The 18,794-nt window shown below is 43.3% G+C and overlaps 1 protein-coding gene across 9 annotated transcripts in view; it reads right to left on the reverse strand.

Annotated features, from left to right (window-relative positions):
• LYN (LYN proto-oncogene, Src family tyrosine kinase) overlaps nucleotides 1–18,794 on the reverse strand; it is a 242,633-nt gene that overhangs the window by 212,333 nt on the left and 11,506 nt on the right. Inside the window, exon 1 of one of the 9 annotated variants that reach the window (XM_033933635.1) lies at nucleotides 17,183–17,499. The exons of 2 other annotated variants lie outside the window; for them this stretch is intronic. The gene's annotated coding sequence lies outside the window, so the exon portion shown is untranslated. Of the gene's footprint in view, nucleotides 1–16,404; nucleotides 16,544–17,059; nucleotides 17,146–17,182; nucleotides 17,500–18,794 lie in introns of those variants that run through there. 6 more of the 9 variants (XM_033933629.1, XM_033933627.1, XM_033933628.1 and 3 more) reach the window with 6 other exon arrangements.

Here is an 18,794-nt window from a genome sequence, read left to right on the forward strand (position 1 = left end):
ATCGCTGATGATGTCATCAGGGACGTGCCAGAGTAAATCAGGGCAGTAGAAGGACCCGAAGCAGCGTGTGAAGACTGCTGCACACGCTGCTGGAATCACCAGGTTCGTAGTAGGGCCCGCGGGAAGTGAAGAGGGGGGGGCGGCAAGGACTCTCTATCCGAGTAAAGAACAAACAGCAGAGACCGGGCCTGTACTAACTCCCTTGGACAGAGGGAGCAGGAAGAGGTGCTGATGGACAGGTGGGGGAGAAAAAGGAAGGGAGGCCTACTACTGGACAGGGGGAGCAGAAAGAGGTGCTGATGGACGGGGGTGGTGGAAAGGAAGGGAGGCCTACTGCTGGACAGGGGGAGCAGGAAGAGGTGCTGATGGACAGAGGGGGGGGGGAAAGGAAGGGAGGCCTACTGCTGGACAGGGGGAGCAGGAAGAGGTGCTGATGGACAGGGGGGGAAAAAGGAAGGGAGGCCTACTGCTGGACAGGGGGAGCAGGAAGAGGTGCTGATGGACAGGGGGGAAAAGGAAGGCAGGCCTACTGCTGGACAGGGAGAGCAGGAAGAGGTGCTGATGAACAGGGGGGAGGTAAAACAAAGGGAGAAGGGCTGCTGCTGGATAAGGGGAGCAGTGAAGGGGTGGTGGTGGACACAGGGGAGGTAAAAAGAAGGGCGAATGGACAGGGGGAGCAAGCAAGAGGTGGTGGTGGACAGCCAAAAGAAAGAAAGACAAAAATACAGAAAGCAGCTAAGGAGACAGAGAGAGAAAGAAATAAAGACAGACACACATATATATTCTAGCACCCGTTAATGTAACGGGCTATAAAGCTAGTTTATCAATAATATGCCAACCAATGTACTGTTCCCTAATCATTAAAATATCCTTAAGAAACTCCCCCACTCCCACGCTTTGCTGTAAAAAAACTATTTTCTCCTTTTTCTGTGGGGAAGGGGGGAGGGTTTTTCTTGGGGGGGGTTGGGTCTCTTTGTAACCTGGGAGGACATCAGAATCCAGTCCTCTTGGGGGGGAGGGGGAAAGGTGACCCTCTTTTTGTCTGTTGTTGGAAAAGTCTCAGTCCTTATTTGTTCCATGTGGTTGTGAGTTGTTAATCTCTTTACCAATAAAAAAGATTTCAAGAAAAAAAAAATATATATATTTTCTCTGTTTTAGTCTTCAAAGTAAAATCATTTACAACATAAGAACTTTCTTAGATACAGTAAGGTGGCAAGATTTAGCCCCCCCCCCCAATGCTGCTGTATGGTGTATATCTGTGAGTGAATTTATATTATGTTTGCTACAGTAATTTTAATCACTCACACCACATTAAGTATAGGATTTGTGGTCCCCCTAATCTATTTTGATCTATGCTTTGAGCCAATTCTATAATGCCATCTTGGCACTAAGGGGTCCTTTTATCAAGGCGCGGTAGGGGTTTAACACGCGGAATACCGCGCGTTAAACCGCCCGCCGCGCTAGTCGCTAACGCCTCCATTGTCGAGGCGTTAGTATTTTGGCTTGCCGTGGGGGTTAGCGCATGATGAAATGTCCGACACTCTAACCCCCGTAGCGCACCTTGATAAAAGGAGCCCTAAAATTCTTAGAGCAGTGTACAGCAAACTATGGGCTACTTTTACTAAGCCATGTTAGGGCTTTAACTTGCGGAACAGCGCGCGCTATATTGCCATGCGTGCTAGACCTTAACGCCAGCATTGAGCTGGCGTTAGTTCTAGAAGTGTAGCGCTCGGTAATTTCCTGCGTGCACTAAAAACGGTGACGGGTCAAAAGTGCGCGAGGACAAAGGCGCGCCGACAACCGAGCGCGGACAACTGAGCGCAGGGCTTAATCGCGCCAAAGAAAACACGAATTTTAAAGGGCTCTGATGGGGGTGTGTGGGGGGACCCCCCCCACTCTACTTAATAGGGATCGCGCTGCTTCACACTGCCATGTTGGGGGGGGGTGTAACCCCCCACATTATACTGAAAACTTAACTTTTCCCCTGTTTTTTAGGGAAAAAGTTAAGTTTCCAGTATAATGAGGGGGGTTACAACCACCCAAACCCCCCACAATGCCAGCGCGATCTCTATTAAGTAAAGTGGGAGGGGGGTTCCCCACCAACACCTCCCGTCGGAGCCCTTTAAAATACGGTTTTTCTTCAGCACGATGAAGTCCTGTGCTCAGTTGTCCGCGCTTGGTTGTCGGCGCGCCTTTGTCCTCGTGCGCTTTAGACTATGAACCCTAAAAACGCTAGACACCTAAGCAGGAGAGGCACCAGCACCAGCTGACTGCTTACAGGACATGCCTCTCGCGGCAAGAAGCACATCCTAATAATAATAATAATAACTTTATTTTTATATACGGTACTGCAATACCACAAACAGTTCAGAGCGGTTTACAGAGGAAGAAACTGTATACAGACAGCGATATTACAAAAAACTTTAAAACTTACATTAACATGGTAAGGTTAATCAATTTTTCCTGGAAGTGTTTTAGAAGTGCATCATGGTAGAAATGGAGTCATAGAAATTTGCCAAAGAGATAAGTTTTGATTGACGTCGTAAAAGTTTGGTAAGAAAGAGCGTTTGAGATAAAATTGGTTAAACATTTATTCCATTTGCCTGCTTGGAATGATAATCTAACATTAATAATAGGCAGTCAGCCAGCCTCTGCTGCTAACTGCACCTCTCCCTCTCCAGAACCCCAACACCGGCAGCAATATGAGTCTCAGGGCCGCAGCTGGAGGGATTCTGTCTTTTGTCAACTCTATTCCACTTCCACATCTTATGTGAACTTCAGAAAACTGTTAAAAGCTTATTTATATGATCATTTTTTTATAACTGGTAAACTTACGTTATGTTCAAGTTATTTTTTTACGGGAGGAGAAAGAACTTGGAAAATTTAAAACTGAGCTAAAAACCTTCCTTTTTAAAGATGCCTTTTCAACATAATTTTACGCTTCATGAATTATATTTTACTTGGTTATACCTGTTTTAACTATATCCCTTTTGTATTTTCCCTCAATGTTTCTTCTTTACTTTAAAAATTGTATTTCATCCCTCCTTTCCTTATGTTTATTAGTGTTTAATTAAGAGTATTTAACCATTATTTAAATATTATATGTATTGTAATGTATTATATTGTTGTTGTTGTTTTTTTTTCTTTTAATTGTAAATTTTAAAATGTACATCGCTTAGAATATTTGATTAAGCGATTGATCAAGTCACCTAATAAACTTGAAACTTGATAATTCGCTGTTTGATGCCCAGCTTTATCTTTTGCTAATTGTAAACCGCAAGGATCCACATGGGTTTGCGGGATACAAATGTTATGTTGTTGTTTACATGACGACATCACATGTGAATGTAATGTCATCATGTCGATGGCCGTGCACTTCTGGATGCCCTCCAGCCGCGGCCCCGCATTCAGTGTGCCGCAGCTTTAAAAAGTTTGCGGCACACTGTGTTAGAGAGTACATGCCATTGTATCGAGCGATGGTGCGTCCACATCTGGAATACTGCGTTCAGTATTGGTCGCCGTACCTCAAGAAGGACATGGCGGTACTTGAGAGGGTCCAAAGGAGAGCAACGAAACTGGTAAAAGGGCTGGAACACTGCTCATACGCCGAGAGGCTGGATAGGCTGGGGCTCTTCTCTCTGGAAAAAAGGAGGCTCAGGGGTGATATGATAGAGACCTTCAAGATCATGAGGGGCATAGAGAGGGTGGATAGGGACAGATTCTTCAGACTGAAGGGGACAGCAAATACGAGGGGGCATTCGGAGAAACTGAAGGGAGATAGGTTCAAAACAAACGCAAGGAAGTTTTTTTTCACCCAGAGGGTCGTGGACACTTGGAATGCGCTACCGGAGGAAGTGATCAGGCAGAGTACGGTACAGGGATTCAAACAGGGATTGGATGGATTCCTGAGGGATAGAGGGATCGTGGGGTACTGAGTAAACCAACCTGGTCGTGCATGTGCAAGACCGGAGGGCTAGGACTTCGATAGGAGGGCAGAATTTAAATGGGAAACCAAGGTGGCAGGGGAGCCCTTTCTGATGATTCAGACAGGCCTTGACCTGTTTTTGGCCACCGCGGGAGCGGACTGCTGGGCAGGATGGACCTGTGGTCTGACCCGGCAGAGGCACTGCTTATGTTCTTATGTTCTTATGAGCATAAGGCAGAATTAGTGCACCTAAAGTCAGGCACCAAATGTGAATCCAAGTTCATGGCAGTCGTAACTTTTGCCACCTAAATGTGTCCTGCAATATACATATGAATATAAGCATTGCCATTCTGGTATATACTGAAGGTCAATCAAGCCCAGTAACCTATTTCCAACAGTGGCCAATCCAGGTTTCAAGTATCTGGTAAAATCCCAGAAGATTAAAACAGATTTTATGCTGCTTATCCTAGAAATAAACAGTGGATTTTCCTAAGCTCATCATAATGACTTGTGGACTTTTTTTTAAGGAAATTATCCAAACCCTTTTTTTTATAAACCCTGCTAAGCTACATGTCCACTCTGCCCATTTTGTACTCCCTCAAACATAAGTGATAAGAAATTTTGGTGCATTCATTATAAAATAGTGCCTAGCGCTTATGGATATAAATGCCAATTTCTGGCATCAATTACACTCATAAGTATTATTCTACAAAACCCCACCCCCTTTTACAAAAGCACGGAAGAGGTTTTTATTGCTGGCTGGTGCTTTTAATGCTCTGCACTACTCTGACGGATATAGAGCTCCTATGAGCATTGGAGCAGCGCAGAGCATTCAGCACGCCGTCCAGCACGAAAAACCTCTTCTGCGCTTTTATAAAAGGGGGAGTAAGCTAGGTACCAATTGGGTGCATATCTTCAGGCCTCAGTTTTACCTGTTACATGGGGTCAGTACATTGGACAAAGCTGACAAGTCAGAACAAGACACTACGGTCAACCATTTGTAGTAAGAGCTTTATCTAGCAAAATAATCTGACTCTTATGCCAAGTAATTTTACTTACAAAGATTATGGAAAAAAATAAACAAAGCTCTGTACAGTATGTCTGCAGAACAAAAGGTTCTGTGTTCAAAGGCGCACACAAGCAGAAACTCTGAAGCTGAAAGAAGTCACGTTAGCTGATAAAGCATGGTTTATTCACATTGTAAGACATCTACAAAAACATAATGAAAAAAAGCATTTAAATCCAGGAAGGATTTGGCATCTATCATAAACCATAAAAGGGACTCCCTAGGTCAACAATACAGTGTTCCAAAGACTGAGGAGGATTTCAGCTCTTACTCGACAGTTGAATCTGTTCTGGAAGACATATATACACTTCTCCTTCCATATTCGCAGTTTCAGCACTCACGGTTTCGCTTATTCGCTGACTCCTCCCCCCCCAAATTATGTCATGAGTAAAATACTGTACCGATAAAAAGTTTGGCGCTTACTAGCTTTCACCCTGAAAATCGCTGCTTCTCAGCTTTCACAATCGCTGCTATTATTTGCAATTTTAACATATTAAAGGATGGCTGTTACAAAAAAAATGCAAACAACATATAAAAAGTTATTTGCGGTTTTTCCATATTCGCGGTCATGGTCCACCCCTAACCACTGAGAACACAGAGGGAGGAGTGTATGACTTTTCAGTGTTTGTTCTCATGTCAAAAGACATTTTACTATTAGAACTATATCAGAAAACAAGTGTGACTTGGTTTATTGAAACGTAGGGGGAATTTCATCAAGGCAAACTAACCGATTAGCGCATACTAAATGTTGACACATTATATTCCTATGAGCATCTTAGTGTTTAGCATGCATTAAATTGGTTAGCGCCTCTTGATGAATTCCCCCCTTAATAGTTCTCCATGCGCAGAAGCAACGAAGTGTAAAGCACCAAAGTGAATTATAATCAGAACATACACAAAATATATTTATTAATTCTACCTATCCTCCATAAAACATACAACTTAAAAAGATATACGTACAGTTAATTGACTAAATAGAAAAGCAGTAAAAGATCAAATAGAAAAAGGAATTATACACTGGCCGAAATATTGGTTCAATAATTCAAGCCCTCAATCACTTTGTAAACTGTAGGAAGTTAGGCTACTCCCTGTGACGCAAAAGGGACATCTTTCCACATGGAGAATGACACGGGGACAGAATTTGTCCCCATCCCCATGGTTAACCCTGGGTACCCATCCCTGTCTCTTTAATAAGGAGAGAAAGAGGAATCAGGGTATGAATGGGCCCAGCCACTGACCCTCACGCCTTGCACTGAAGAATGCTGGTGTAGAAGGACTGAGGTTGAGATAGACACTAAAGAATGACACGGGGAGGGTACCCGCAGTTAACCGCAGGGACAGGGCAAATTTTGTCCCTGTGCCATTTTCTAGGACACAATCTAGAGCAGGGGTGTCCAACCTGCAGCCCCGTGAAATATTTTGTGTGGCCCCGATCGAGGGCGATGCAGTGTTTTCCTCTGCTGCCCTGGGTGTTTACCGTCTTGCCAGCTCCCTCCACTGTCTTACTGCAGCGTTTGCGCGGCCCCAGAAACATTTTTTTTGGCCAATGCGGCCCAGGAAAGCCAAAAGGTTGGACACCCCTGATCTAGAGCCTAATCAAATGCCAAATTTCTGACAATGGAAGCAAATGACCCTGACCTTACCAATACAAGGGTCTGGCAGAAAGATATCTGTGCTATTCCAAGCAATCCAAAAAGATCAAAGTGTTTACTATTAAACATTTCATGACAAAAGCTGTGCCAGCACATTTAATAACATTACTTTTGGCTGCCCTTCTTAAGGCTGATTTTGTTCCTTTTGTGCTGGCTGCAAGCTTTGCGTTTTTCTGCATCCCTCTCCTTTCCCTTTACCAAAAATATTTCCTCACTCAATCCCAATTCTGTCTCTACAGCTTAGTCCTCGCCAGACATCCTCAACCCAATTCCTCGGGATTCACCTAGCCAGTCAGGTTTTCAGGATATCTACAATGAAAACATATGAGATTTGTGTAGAATGAATATAATACATGTAAATTTCATGCATATTCATTGCCGATATCCTGAAAAACCTGACTGGCTAGGTGAATCCTGAATACCATGTCTATATTGCTTTCAAAGATGCCTTAGGATTACCCTTCCTTCAAAGACTTTGGTCAAAATCTACCAGGGGCAAGGCAATAACCAAAGTTCAATCATTGGCCCTTAGTCAGTTGGATTATTATAACATCGTTCATCTTGCTGGTGCTCAAAAGAATCTTCAAAGAGACTGCGCATAATTCAAAATGCAGTGAGACTGATTTTTGATTTAAAGAAGTATGACCATGTCACCGATTTCTATCTTCGATTGCATTGGCTTCCGGTTGAAGCACGGGGTAAATTAAGAACATAAGAATTGCCGCTGCTGGGTCAGACCTGTGATCCATCGTGCCCAGCAGTCCGCTCATGCGGCGGCTCTTTGGTCAAAGACCAGCGCCCTAACTCAGACTATTCCTACCTACGTACGTTCTGGTTCAGCAGGAACTTGTCTAACTTTGCCTTGAATCCCTGGAGGGTGTTTTCCCCTACGACAGGGATTCAAGTTCGGCTGTATTTGTTTTAAGGCATTAACGAGTCTAATCCCAGAGTATCGTATGGAATCTTTCATTATTACAAATTCCAAACATTCTAGAAAATCTCATTCACTATTTTCATTTCCTTCTGCAATCGCATGCAAATATAAGAAATTCCAGGGACGATTGCTGTCCTTTCAGGCAGCTTCATGGATTAGGGATCTGACTCACATATTTACACTTTCAAACTCATAACAACAATTTTGATGTGCTTTAAAAGACGCATCTTTTTATGGAATCTTTCGGAAGTTAGATACTGGATGTTTATTCATTTGTATTGCTAATCTCTGTGAACTGCATAGAACTTAATTATATTTGCGGTATAAGTGTGAGTTTTTATGTTATGTTATGTTAGAATAGGAGTTTTATCTACAGCAGGGTCCCCCAAAACCAGCCCCTCAGCAGGACAATCCAGTCCATAGGAGCCAACTTTTCAAAATGATTAGGGGTGCTCAAAAGCCCTACCACAGACCCTGCCCAAGCTCCGCCCCCTGATCCCATCCCCATAATGAATTATAATACCATTTTCCATTCATATATACACACACACACACACACACACACACACACAAAATATAATCTTAACAATACATAATGGTTAACCACAATATTATACTACACTGTATACTTCTCAACATTCATTCCTACCAGAACACCTGGCCTTGGTCACACATGCAGAACACAGATAACCCCTATGCAAATACAGGACCACAAAACTAAAAGTGCCAATATACACAAATGAAACTCGATGATGCTAGATTCTACGCACAGTACACCACCAGAGAAACAGAAAGAAAAAAAATGTCTTCCTGAACCGTGCAGAATACAGAGAGCAGATATAAATTCTTAAAACTAACAAATTTCAATCACTAAATTTAAAATAAAATCATTTTCCCTATCTGGTTGTCTGATGATTTTATTTTTCTAACCATCTTTTCCCAGTCTCTGGTTACACTTCCTTTAGTCTGTACTCTTAATTGTGTTTTTAGGGCCTTCTTATCCATTTACTGTTTTTCTCTACTTCACTTTCTGCCCTACATCCATCTTTGGATATGTAATAGTAATGCTTTAACCATGCTATACATATGTAAAGATCAGCTCAGAGACATGGAGGGGCTTTTACAGAAGGCAAGACCCCCTTATAACACCTCACCACCCAATCATTGTTGTATCTTCCATACTTTGACAGAAAACAAAAGAAAAATCCAACAGAAACTGCAGTGAAGATAGCTCAACAAACAAAAACAAAAAGGACAGCAGACAAAATATACAAGATGCAGGCTATGTTTATTATATCAAGTATAAATGCGATCAGTGTTACCACCCTTCAAACAAACCTAAGGACTTTCATACTTTGAAGCATAAATAGTGCTGGGGAGGAACCAGCTATCTTGGTACATTGTAGGTACTAGTGCTGCTCGATTCGATGATTCGAATCAATTCATCAGTTCACTTTGGAGAATCGATTCAAATCGATCCGTTAAAAAAAAATAAATTGGGCTCGCTGATTCGTTGACCAACCCTCCTCCCTGTGCCTTCAGGTCTCCTACAGCAAGAGTGGCAGCGCTGCCTCTTGCTGGCGATCCACTGCCATGCCTGCTTTAGGGGGGAGGGTCAGTCGGGAAGTGCTGAATAGACCTTTCTAGCATCCTCTGGCTTCCCCCCCTAGCCTCCCAGTCTCACCTTCAGTTAATTAGGGTAGCCTGCAGAGGATCACCAGTGCTTTAGTGATCCTAGCAGGCTGTCGTTGTCCTCCGCAGATCGTTCCCTCTGTCGCAATCCCTCCCCTGAAATAAGAGGAGGGGTGGGAATGCAGCAGAGGGGACCTGGATGCTGGCACTCATCGGCTTCACCCAGTTTGGACAATTTCTTGTTTGACTTGCTGGGAGACAACGGCAGTTACCTTCGGCACCCGTGAAGAAAGTGATAAAGAAAAAGGGAGGGATGGGGGAAAGTGAAGAGAGAAAGATGACAGGGAAATAAGAAAAGGGAAAGATGGTCTGTGGTAATGGAAAGAAAGGGGAGAAGAGGGAGAAATGCTGAAAGAGGGAGTGGGAGAAGTGTTGGACCACAAGAAGACAGGGCCTGTTTTGGGGATCAGCAACGAATCATGCGAGTTTCCCTTACTTTCTATGGGGAAACTCGCTTTGATATATGAGCACTTTGGTTTTCGAGCATGCTTCGGGAACGAATTATGCTCGCAAACCAAGGTTCCACTGTATGTGAAAATTCAAACATATCTAAGTCCAAAGGAAAATAGTAACTTGCTAAATAAGGAGAGCACATTGAAAAGTTTTCAATATTATTATATTTGATGATAGAGGAGACATAGGGGTCCTTTTATTGAGGCGCAATAGTGCGTCTTAGCGCATGCTAAATGCTAACACGTGCTAACGCTCCATTATATCCTATGGACGTATTAGCATTTAGCACATGCTAAGACGCACTAGCATGCCTTAGTAAAAGGACCCCATAATGATGTACGATTATTATATTTGATGATATAGGAGACATAATGATGTATGGGGCAAGCTCATTTAGGCCATAGCTGGAAGATCAGTTAATATGAGTCCGGGGTCATGCTGCTAGTTGATTCATCGATTGTAGTTCCTCAGTACTGAAGTCTCTTTCTTTGTTCCACTTCATTTATTTAAAATTTCAGGAGTTCTCCCCACTTTGGCGAACATAGTGTAGGGCTACGGCCCTTTCTATAGTTATTGCCAATTTTTTTTTTGGGGGGTGGGGTATTTTGTTGAATTGGGGTTTTTTTTGGCAATTTTAGGTTCAGAGGATACCGTGCAGGAAGATTGTGGGGAAGACTCACCGGATCATAGGCAAGGCAGAAATCCTGATGGATCAAAAGGGATACAAGAGGGAAGGAAATGCAAGAAAGTAACAGGCCGCAAACTCAAGTGTATGTATGCGAACGCAAGGAGCCTAAAGAATAAGATGGGGGAATTGGAAGCTATGACACAAAAAGATAACCTTGACATCATCGGCACCATGGAAACATGGTGGAATGAGGAAAACACGCTGTGCTATCAGGATACAAGCTATACTGCAGAGACAGAGTGGGTCAAAAAGATGGGGGTATTACCCTATACGTCAAAGAGGGAATTGAGTCTACCAGAGAGAACACGCCAGAAAAGAAAAATAAGGTAGAGTCTCTATGAGCCAAAATTCCGGGAATAAATGGAATGGAAACGAAGATCGGCATCTACTACCGACCCCCAGGGCAGTCCGAAGAAACTGATGGAGAAATGACGGACAAGATTAAATGCAACTGCAAAGGAGGCAATGCAGTTATCATCGGGCGACTTCAATTATCTGGGGATAGACTGGAACCTAGGCACCTCCGGCTGCGGTAGGGAGACCAGGTTTCTGAATGCTGTAGGCGATTGCTTCCTGGAACAACTTGTCAAGGAAAATACGAGAGGAAATGCAATTCTGGACTTAATTCTAAATGGACTACGAGGGACGCTGGGAAGCAGTGATCACAATATGATCCACTTCAACCTGGACACATGGGCAAAACATCGATCTAGAACGACGGCCACGGCACTGAACTTCTGAAAAGGGAATTACAAAGGGATGAGACTCATGGTGGGGAAGAAGATTAAAAAGAGGATAAGCACTGTAAAAACGCTAGAACACGCATGGTCCCTTTTTAAGGACACAGTCACCAAGGCACAAAATCTATATATACTGCGTATCAACAAGGGATCCAAGAGGAAAAAGAACAAGGAACCGATCAGACAAGAAGACTTCGTTTAAGGAATGGAAAAGGTCAATAACGGACGAAAACTGGAAAAAGCACAAACAACATCAAAGCAGGTGCCATAAGGTGGTAAGGGGGGGCCAAAAGAAACTACGAAGAAAAAATAGTAAAGGAGGCAAAAAACTTCAAGCCGTTCTTTCGATATATTAAGGGGAAATGACCCACGAAGGAAGTGGTGGGGCCGTTGAATGACCATGGAATAAAGGGAGTGCTAAAGGAGGACAAAGCCATCACCGACAAACTGAACACATTCTTTTGCATCTGTATTTACTGAAGAGGATATACACAACATACCGGAAGCCGTCAGGCTATACGCAGGAAACGAAGACAGGAAACTGACTGGAATGACGGTCAGTCTAGAAGAGGTATGCAGGCAGATTGATAGGCTTAAAAATGATCAATCCCCTGGACCGGATAGCACCCATCTGAAGGTAATCAAGGAACTGAAAGGGGTTATAGCTGAACTGCTTCAACTAATAACCAATCTGTCGATCAAATCAGGAAGGATTCCGGAAGACTGGAAAGTGGCAAATGTTACACCGATCTTCAAGAAAGGTTTGAGGGGAGATCCGGGAAACTACAGACCAATGAGACTGACCTCGGTACCGGGAAAGATGGTAGAGGCGCTGCATCATTGACTACTTTGACGGACACAATCTTATGAGGACCAGCCAGCATGGCTTCAGCAAAGGAAGATCTTGCATGATGAACTTGCTGCACTTCTTCAAGGGAGTTAACAGACAGATAGACAATGGTGACCCGGTTGACATTGCATATATGGATTTTCAGAAGGCGTTTGACAAGGTCCTGCATGAACGACTACTTAGAAAAATTGCGAGCCATGGAATCAAGGGTGAAATACTCACGTGGATTAAAAACTGGTTGGCGGATAGAAAGCAGAGAATGGAGGTAAATGGACAATACTCAGACTGGAAAAGCGTCACGAGTAGAGTGCTGCAGGGTTCAGTGATTGGACCCGTGCTCTTCAACATATTTATAAACGACCTGGAAATTGGTACGATGAGTGAGGTGATAAAATTTGCAGACGATACGAGATATTCAGGGTAATGAAAACACAGGATTGCGAGGACTTGCAACGTGACATAAATACGCTCGAAAAAAGGGCCACAATATGGTAAATGAGGTTTAACGTGAATAAGTGTAAGGTAATGCATGTCGGTCTTATACACGAATACAGGATGTCCGGTGCAGTATTCGGAGAGACCCCCCAGGAAAGGGACTTGGGAGTATTGGTCGATAAGTCGATGAAGCCGTCCACCCAATGTGTGGTGGCGGCAAAAAGGGCGAACAGAATGCTAGGAATAGGTAAAAAGGAGATCACAAACAGATCGGAGAAGGTTATCATGTCGCTGTACCGGGCCACAGTACGCCCCCACCTGGAATACTACATCCAGCACTGGTCACCGTACATGAAGAAGGACACAGTACTACTCAAAAGGGTCCAGAGAAGAGTGACTAAAATGGTTAAGGGGCTGGAGGAGTTGCCGTACAGTGATAGATTAGAGAAACTGGGCCTCTTAGGAGACACGATCAAAACATTCAAGATAATGAAGGGACACTTAGTATATAAAGACAGGTTGTTCACCCTCTCCAAGGTAGAGAGAACAAGAGAGGGCACTCTCTAAAGTTAAAAGGGAATAGATTCTGTACAAACGTAAGGAAGTTCTTCTTCACCCAGAGAGTGGTGGAAAACTGGAACGCTCTCCTGAAGGCTGTTATAGGGGAAAACACCCTCTAGGGATTCAAGACAAAATTAGACAAGTTCCTGCTGAATCAGAACGTATGCAGGTAAGGCTAGTCTCGGTTAGGGCACTGGTCTTTGACCCTACGGCCGCCGCGTGAGCGGACTTCTGGGCACGATGGACCACTGATCTGACCCAGCAGTGGCAATTCTTATGTTCTTATAACACTAAACTGTTCAAAATTGTTAAAACGCATGCAGACTGTGAAAAATTGCAGGCAGACTTTAGGAAATTGGAAGTGTGGGCATCTAAATGGCAGATTACATTTAATGTGGATAAATGCAAAGTGATGCATATTGGAAAGAATAACCTAAATTATATAGTTACCAGATGCTAGGATACACCTTGGGGGTCAAGATCCAAAAAAGATATGGGTGTCGTAGACAATACTTGAAACTTTCCACCCAATGTGCAGTGGTGGCCAAAATACACAAACAAAATGCTAAGAATTATTAGAAAAAGGTTGGTTAACAAGACTAAGAATGTTATAATGCCTCTGTATCACTCCATGGTGCAACCTCACCTCAAGTACTGTTTCCAATTCTGGTCACCTTATCTCAAAAAAGATATAGTGAAACTAGAAAAGGTTTAAAGAGCAACCAATATGATAAAGGGGATGGAATTCCTCTTGTATGAGGAAAGACTAAAGAGGTTAAGGCTCTTCAGCTTGGAAAAAAGAGAGCCTAGGGGAGATATGACTGAAGTCTACAAAATCCTGAGTGGTGTAAAACAGGTAAAATTATTAAAACTAGCGGAGTCTCAAAATTACAGGGAGATACTTTTAAAACCAATAGGAGGAAATATTTTTTCACTCCGAGAATAGATAAGCTCTGGAATGCATTGCCAATTGATGTGGTAAGAGTGGTTAATGTAGCTGGTTTTAATAAAGGTTTGGACAAGATCCTGGAGGAAAAGTCTAAAGTCTACTATTGAGACAGACATGGGGAAAGCCACTGCTTGCCCTGGATCGGTAGCATGGAATGTTGCTACTATTTGGGTTTTTACCAGGTACTTGTGACCTGGTTTGGTCACCGTGAAGACGGGATACTGGGCTAGGTGGACCATTGGTCTGACCAAGTAAGTCTATTCTTATGCTCTAATGATATTTTGAATGTTTAGGTGCTTTTAAAATGAGCCCCTAAGGATTGAATTCTACAAATGGCAGCTGCCGAACGTGTGTCAATCCTGCACCGGCAGCCATTTGTAGAATCATGGCTTCATGAAAGGAAGGCGCTGGAAATGTAGGCCAGCGTTTTCAAGTCATACACTTCCTGCGCCTACCTTTCACATTAATCTCAGCTATGAAGGCACTTTGACACCTAATGCCATTTCCAGTGTAACAAAAATCATATGCACGGATACAGGATGTCCGGTGCTCTACTTGGAGAGAGCCCCTAGGAAAGAGACTTGGGAGTACTTGTAGACAAGTCAATGAAACCGTCCGCGCAATGCGCGGCAGCAGTGAAAAGGGCGAACAGAATGCAGGAATGATTAAGAAGGGGATCACAAATAGATCTGAAAAGGTTATCATGCCGTTATAACGGCCCATGATACGCCCACACCTGGAATACTGCGTCCAACACTGGTCGCCGTACATGAAAAAGGACATAGTACTACTGAACAGGGTCCAGAGAAAAGCGTCAAAAATGGTTAAGGGACTGGGGGAGTTGCCGTACAACGAGAGGCTAGAGAAACTGGGCCTCTTCTCCCTTGAAAAGAGAAGACTGAGAGGGGACATGATCGAAACATTCAAGATATTGAAAGGAATTGATTTAGTAGAGAAAGAGAGATTGTTCACCCTCTCCAAGGTGAAGAGAACAAGAGGGCACTCGCTAAAGTTAGAAGGGAAAAGATTCCGTACAAACGTAAGGAAGTTCTTCTTCCCCCAGAGAATGTTAGAAATCTAGAATGCTCTTCCGGAGGCTGTTATAGGGGAAAGCACCCTTCAGAGATTCAAGACAAGGTTGGATAAGTTCCTACTGGAACAGAACATAAGCAAGTAAGGCTAGACTCAAATAGGGCACTGGTCTTTGACCTAAGGGCTGCCATGTGAGCGGGCTGCTGGACACGATGGGCCACTGGTCTGACCCAGCAGCAGCAAATCTTATGTTCGTAGCCATGCCTACAGTGGCATTAGATGCCATAAAGCACCTCTGTAGCCGCAATGCAGGTGCCTTTTTGGCGCCTACATTTTTTGTTTAAATGCGTGGGGGTTTTTTTTTAACAGCATTTTGCACTTGTTAGGTGCCAGTAGGGTGCCTAACCTAAGGTGCCGTTTATAGAATATGAGCCTAAATGTCTTATTTTTTGCTGCTCATCTCTGTGCTCCCTTAAGTCCTCTTTGGCAATGAGGGTGGATAGCTCAAGATGAGGAAAATGGATGTTCAGACAGCTGATGGGATGCAATGGATTCTGCTGACTTGTGATCAACTAGAGCAGTGATTCCCAACCCTGTCCTGGAGGAACACCAGGCCAATCGGGTTTTCAGGCTAGCCCTAATGAATATGCATGAGAGAGATTTGCATATGATGGAAGTGATAGGCATGCAAATTTGCTTCATGCATATTCATTAGGGCTAGCCTGAAAACCCAATTGGCCTGGTGTTCCTCCAGGACAGGGTTGGGAACCACTGAACTAGAGCATTTGTGTTGGAAAAATTGACGCCATTGAGCTGTGGTGCAATATAGCCATTTCTGTTAATAGACTGTGTATTTTATATTTCCTCTTGTTTATGCTTTAAATAAGATGTATTATTTATTTTACTTCATCAGCCATCCAGGGCCTGTCCAGAGTAGCTTGCATACTGTAGCTATACTAACAACAGCATCATAAAAATATATTAAATAGCAATCAGGTGAATTTGCTAAAGTCCAAAAACGATTGTTTTGACAAAAAGGTTAAAAGAAACTTTGTTCACCTACACTCTAATAAAATCTGTTAAGGCAAAAATAGCTCCACTGCACCTTTCATGTTTTTTAGAATCTGACTCTGGTCATGATTTAATAAAACGACTTTGTTCCTCATCTTCTTATGCATAATTTGACAAAACGAATCACAGTCTAATAACAGGGGAGAAAAAATAGTTTTTATGCACAAGGTCTGAAATTCCAAATGATTTATGACACACCATAACCTTTTAAACATTTTCTTTTAGCTAATAAATAGCCTAATCAGTATTTAATGAGCAACCTATAGCAAAGTTCAAAGGAAAAAAAAAACCCCCAGAGACAAAACAGAAGTGGAGGCGTAGATAAAAGTCTGCCTATATCCCAGTCCTTTACCTACCGTCTTCCAATTTAAGTCCTATTTCCTTGAAAAGCCGGGGGGGAGGGGGAGCCCTCTAGCTACTGCGTCTCTCCTGTTTTACTTACAACTTCACTTCCTCTTTTGGACCCACCGTTAGCCAAAAAAGAACACTAGGCTTTGATCACCAAACACACAAACTCGCCGGGGAGGGCTTTCTCCCCTTCTGTGGCTTACATATCTCCCCCCGCCCCCCAAAAAAAACACACACAAAAAAAAACAAATATCAATGCACATCTGACGAGAGCCAAGAAGCTTGGTTTGAGAAGTCACCTTTGAAGAGAAAAGATTTTATTTTTTTGCTGCTGGTCGGTCAGGTGGTTTGGGGGGGGGGGGGTTCTGAATGGGAAAGAAAGCCCTAGGGCAGGAGCTATTAGCATATTAGTGCCAAGTGTTGTTGTAAGCCGGCTCCTCCACCCGGCTTACAACAACAAAACGTTAGCCAGCAAAACGTCTCTAATCCCTGGGTAGAGCAAAATCCAGAAAGGATCACCAAAGTTTTCTTTCTACAGGAACCATAAAAGAAACAACAGCAAAAAAAAATCACCTCTACGTTTCCAAACTTGCAACAAAATAGTCACCCCCCCCCCCCCCGCCCTCGCCTAGTGGAACGGATTAGCGCCCCTCCCCCTTTCACCTGCACCGAGAACTCGGAATCCTTCAGCTCCAGCCTTTCCCGAAGGTGTTGTTTGGTTTTTCTTTTTAGTAGCCGGTTCCGGCTGCACAGAAAGAGGAAACGAGAGCTGCCGCATATACGTACTTTCCTCCCCGGTCTGGAAGTTTGGCAGAGTCCGATCCGGCCGGCTTCTGGCTCCCCCCGGGGAGCAGAGGAAGAAAGGCGCTCCCCTCGGCCGCTGCTCGCCGCTGGGTCGGTTGAAATCGCAGGCTGCCGGAAAAGTGGGAGAAAGCCGGTGGGGTGGGGGGGAAGGGAGGTAGGGTGAGCCCCGTCCGTGTGTTTGCACTCCGGTCAAAGCAAAATTCCTGCTGCTGTGGACGGTCACTTAGAGGAACTTCTCACGGGGTTGGTTAACAGTTTTTTCTGCTTTACTTCCTGGAACAGTAGCCCACTATTTGCATGCATGGTTTGAAGTGCTTGGTGAAATCCCTGCTAGTCACACTCAAGAAGAAGTTAAAAAAAAAAAATAAATAAAGTAGTGTTGTCCCTGAACAAAAAGATACTCGTAAAGCTTTTGGAGTTATATTACGATTCCTGCTTGCCAACAGGATGTTTGGATTTGCGTGCTTACGTCTTATAAGTGCAATTTTTTTAAAAAAGATCTTGTCAGGAATCTTAGGCTGTCTGAAAATTGCTCTCCAGTGGTCGTGGCCCGCCAGGTACTATTTTGAGGCCCTAGATATGTTTATCAGAATCACAAAAGTAAAATAAAACAGTTTCTTGATCATATGTCTCTTTAGCTATAAATTACAATATTATTATTAAGACTTAACCAAAAGGAAAGTCTGTCATAGGGGGAAAACACCCTCCAGGGATTCAAGACAAAGTTAGACAAGTTCCTACTGAACCAGAACCTACTCAGATAGGGCTAGTCTCAGTTAAGGCACTGGTCTTTGACCAGAGGGCCACCGCGTGAGCAAGATCGACCCATTGGTCTGACCCAGCAGAGGCAATTCTTATGTTCTTATTTATAAACTATGACGAGTTTTACCTCATGCAAAATTGTCACTTCTTTATTAAAACATTAACTATTTTTTTCTGAGGCCCTTCAAAGTACATATAGATCCAAAATGTGGCCCTGCAAAGGGTTTGAGTTTGAGACCACTGCTCTAGGTTGATAATAATTTTTTTGACGGGGGGGGGGGGGGGGGGCCTGCACAACTGTGTACTTCTATCAACCCTTTTTCCCCTCACCAAAATCCCTTAGAGGAGGGTTAAGTGAGGAGTCAATAATAGGCATAATTTTGTTTTCAAAGCAATTACACACTAAAGGCAATTCTGTAACTGGACGTGTTCAGTTACATACACCTTGCATGTGCAAGTGTATGATGTTCTCCAAGAGACTGCAAAATTTAATTGCATGAGGACATAAAAATGGGGCAGAACTAGGGAGAGGCATGGCCATGTCTCCAACATACAAAAGTAACTTATAGAATTCTAAGTGTTATGGGCTTTGCATGGCACACTTAGGCACAAGTAAAAAATTTGGTTAAAAAATCCTTTGACTCCCGACAAAGGATTGACACCTGCAATTTAAATCTGACCTTATAATTTTCAACAACCAGATAAGCTAAGTTGATTTGTTTCATAGCGGTCTAATTTTCAATTGTGACTTTCACTGTTTATGAATGATTTTTTCGTTATTGATTTTTTTGGGGAGGAATTTCAAGTATACTCTACATTTCCCTTTCCTTCC

Source organism: Geotrypetes seraphini, chromosome 2, assembly GCF_902459505.1.
Source record: "Geotrypetes seraphini chromosome 2, aGeoSer1.1, whole genome shotgun sequence".
NCBI classification, from domain to species: Eukaryota; Metazoa; Chordata; class Amphibia; order Gymnophiona; family Dermophiidae; genus Geotrypetes; species Geotrypetes seraphini.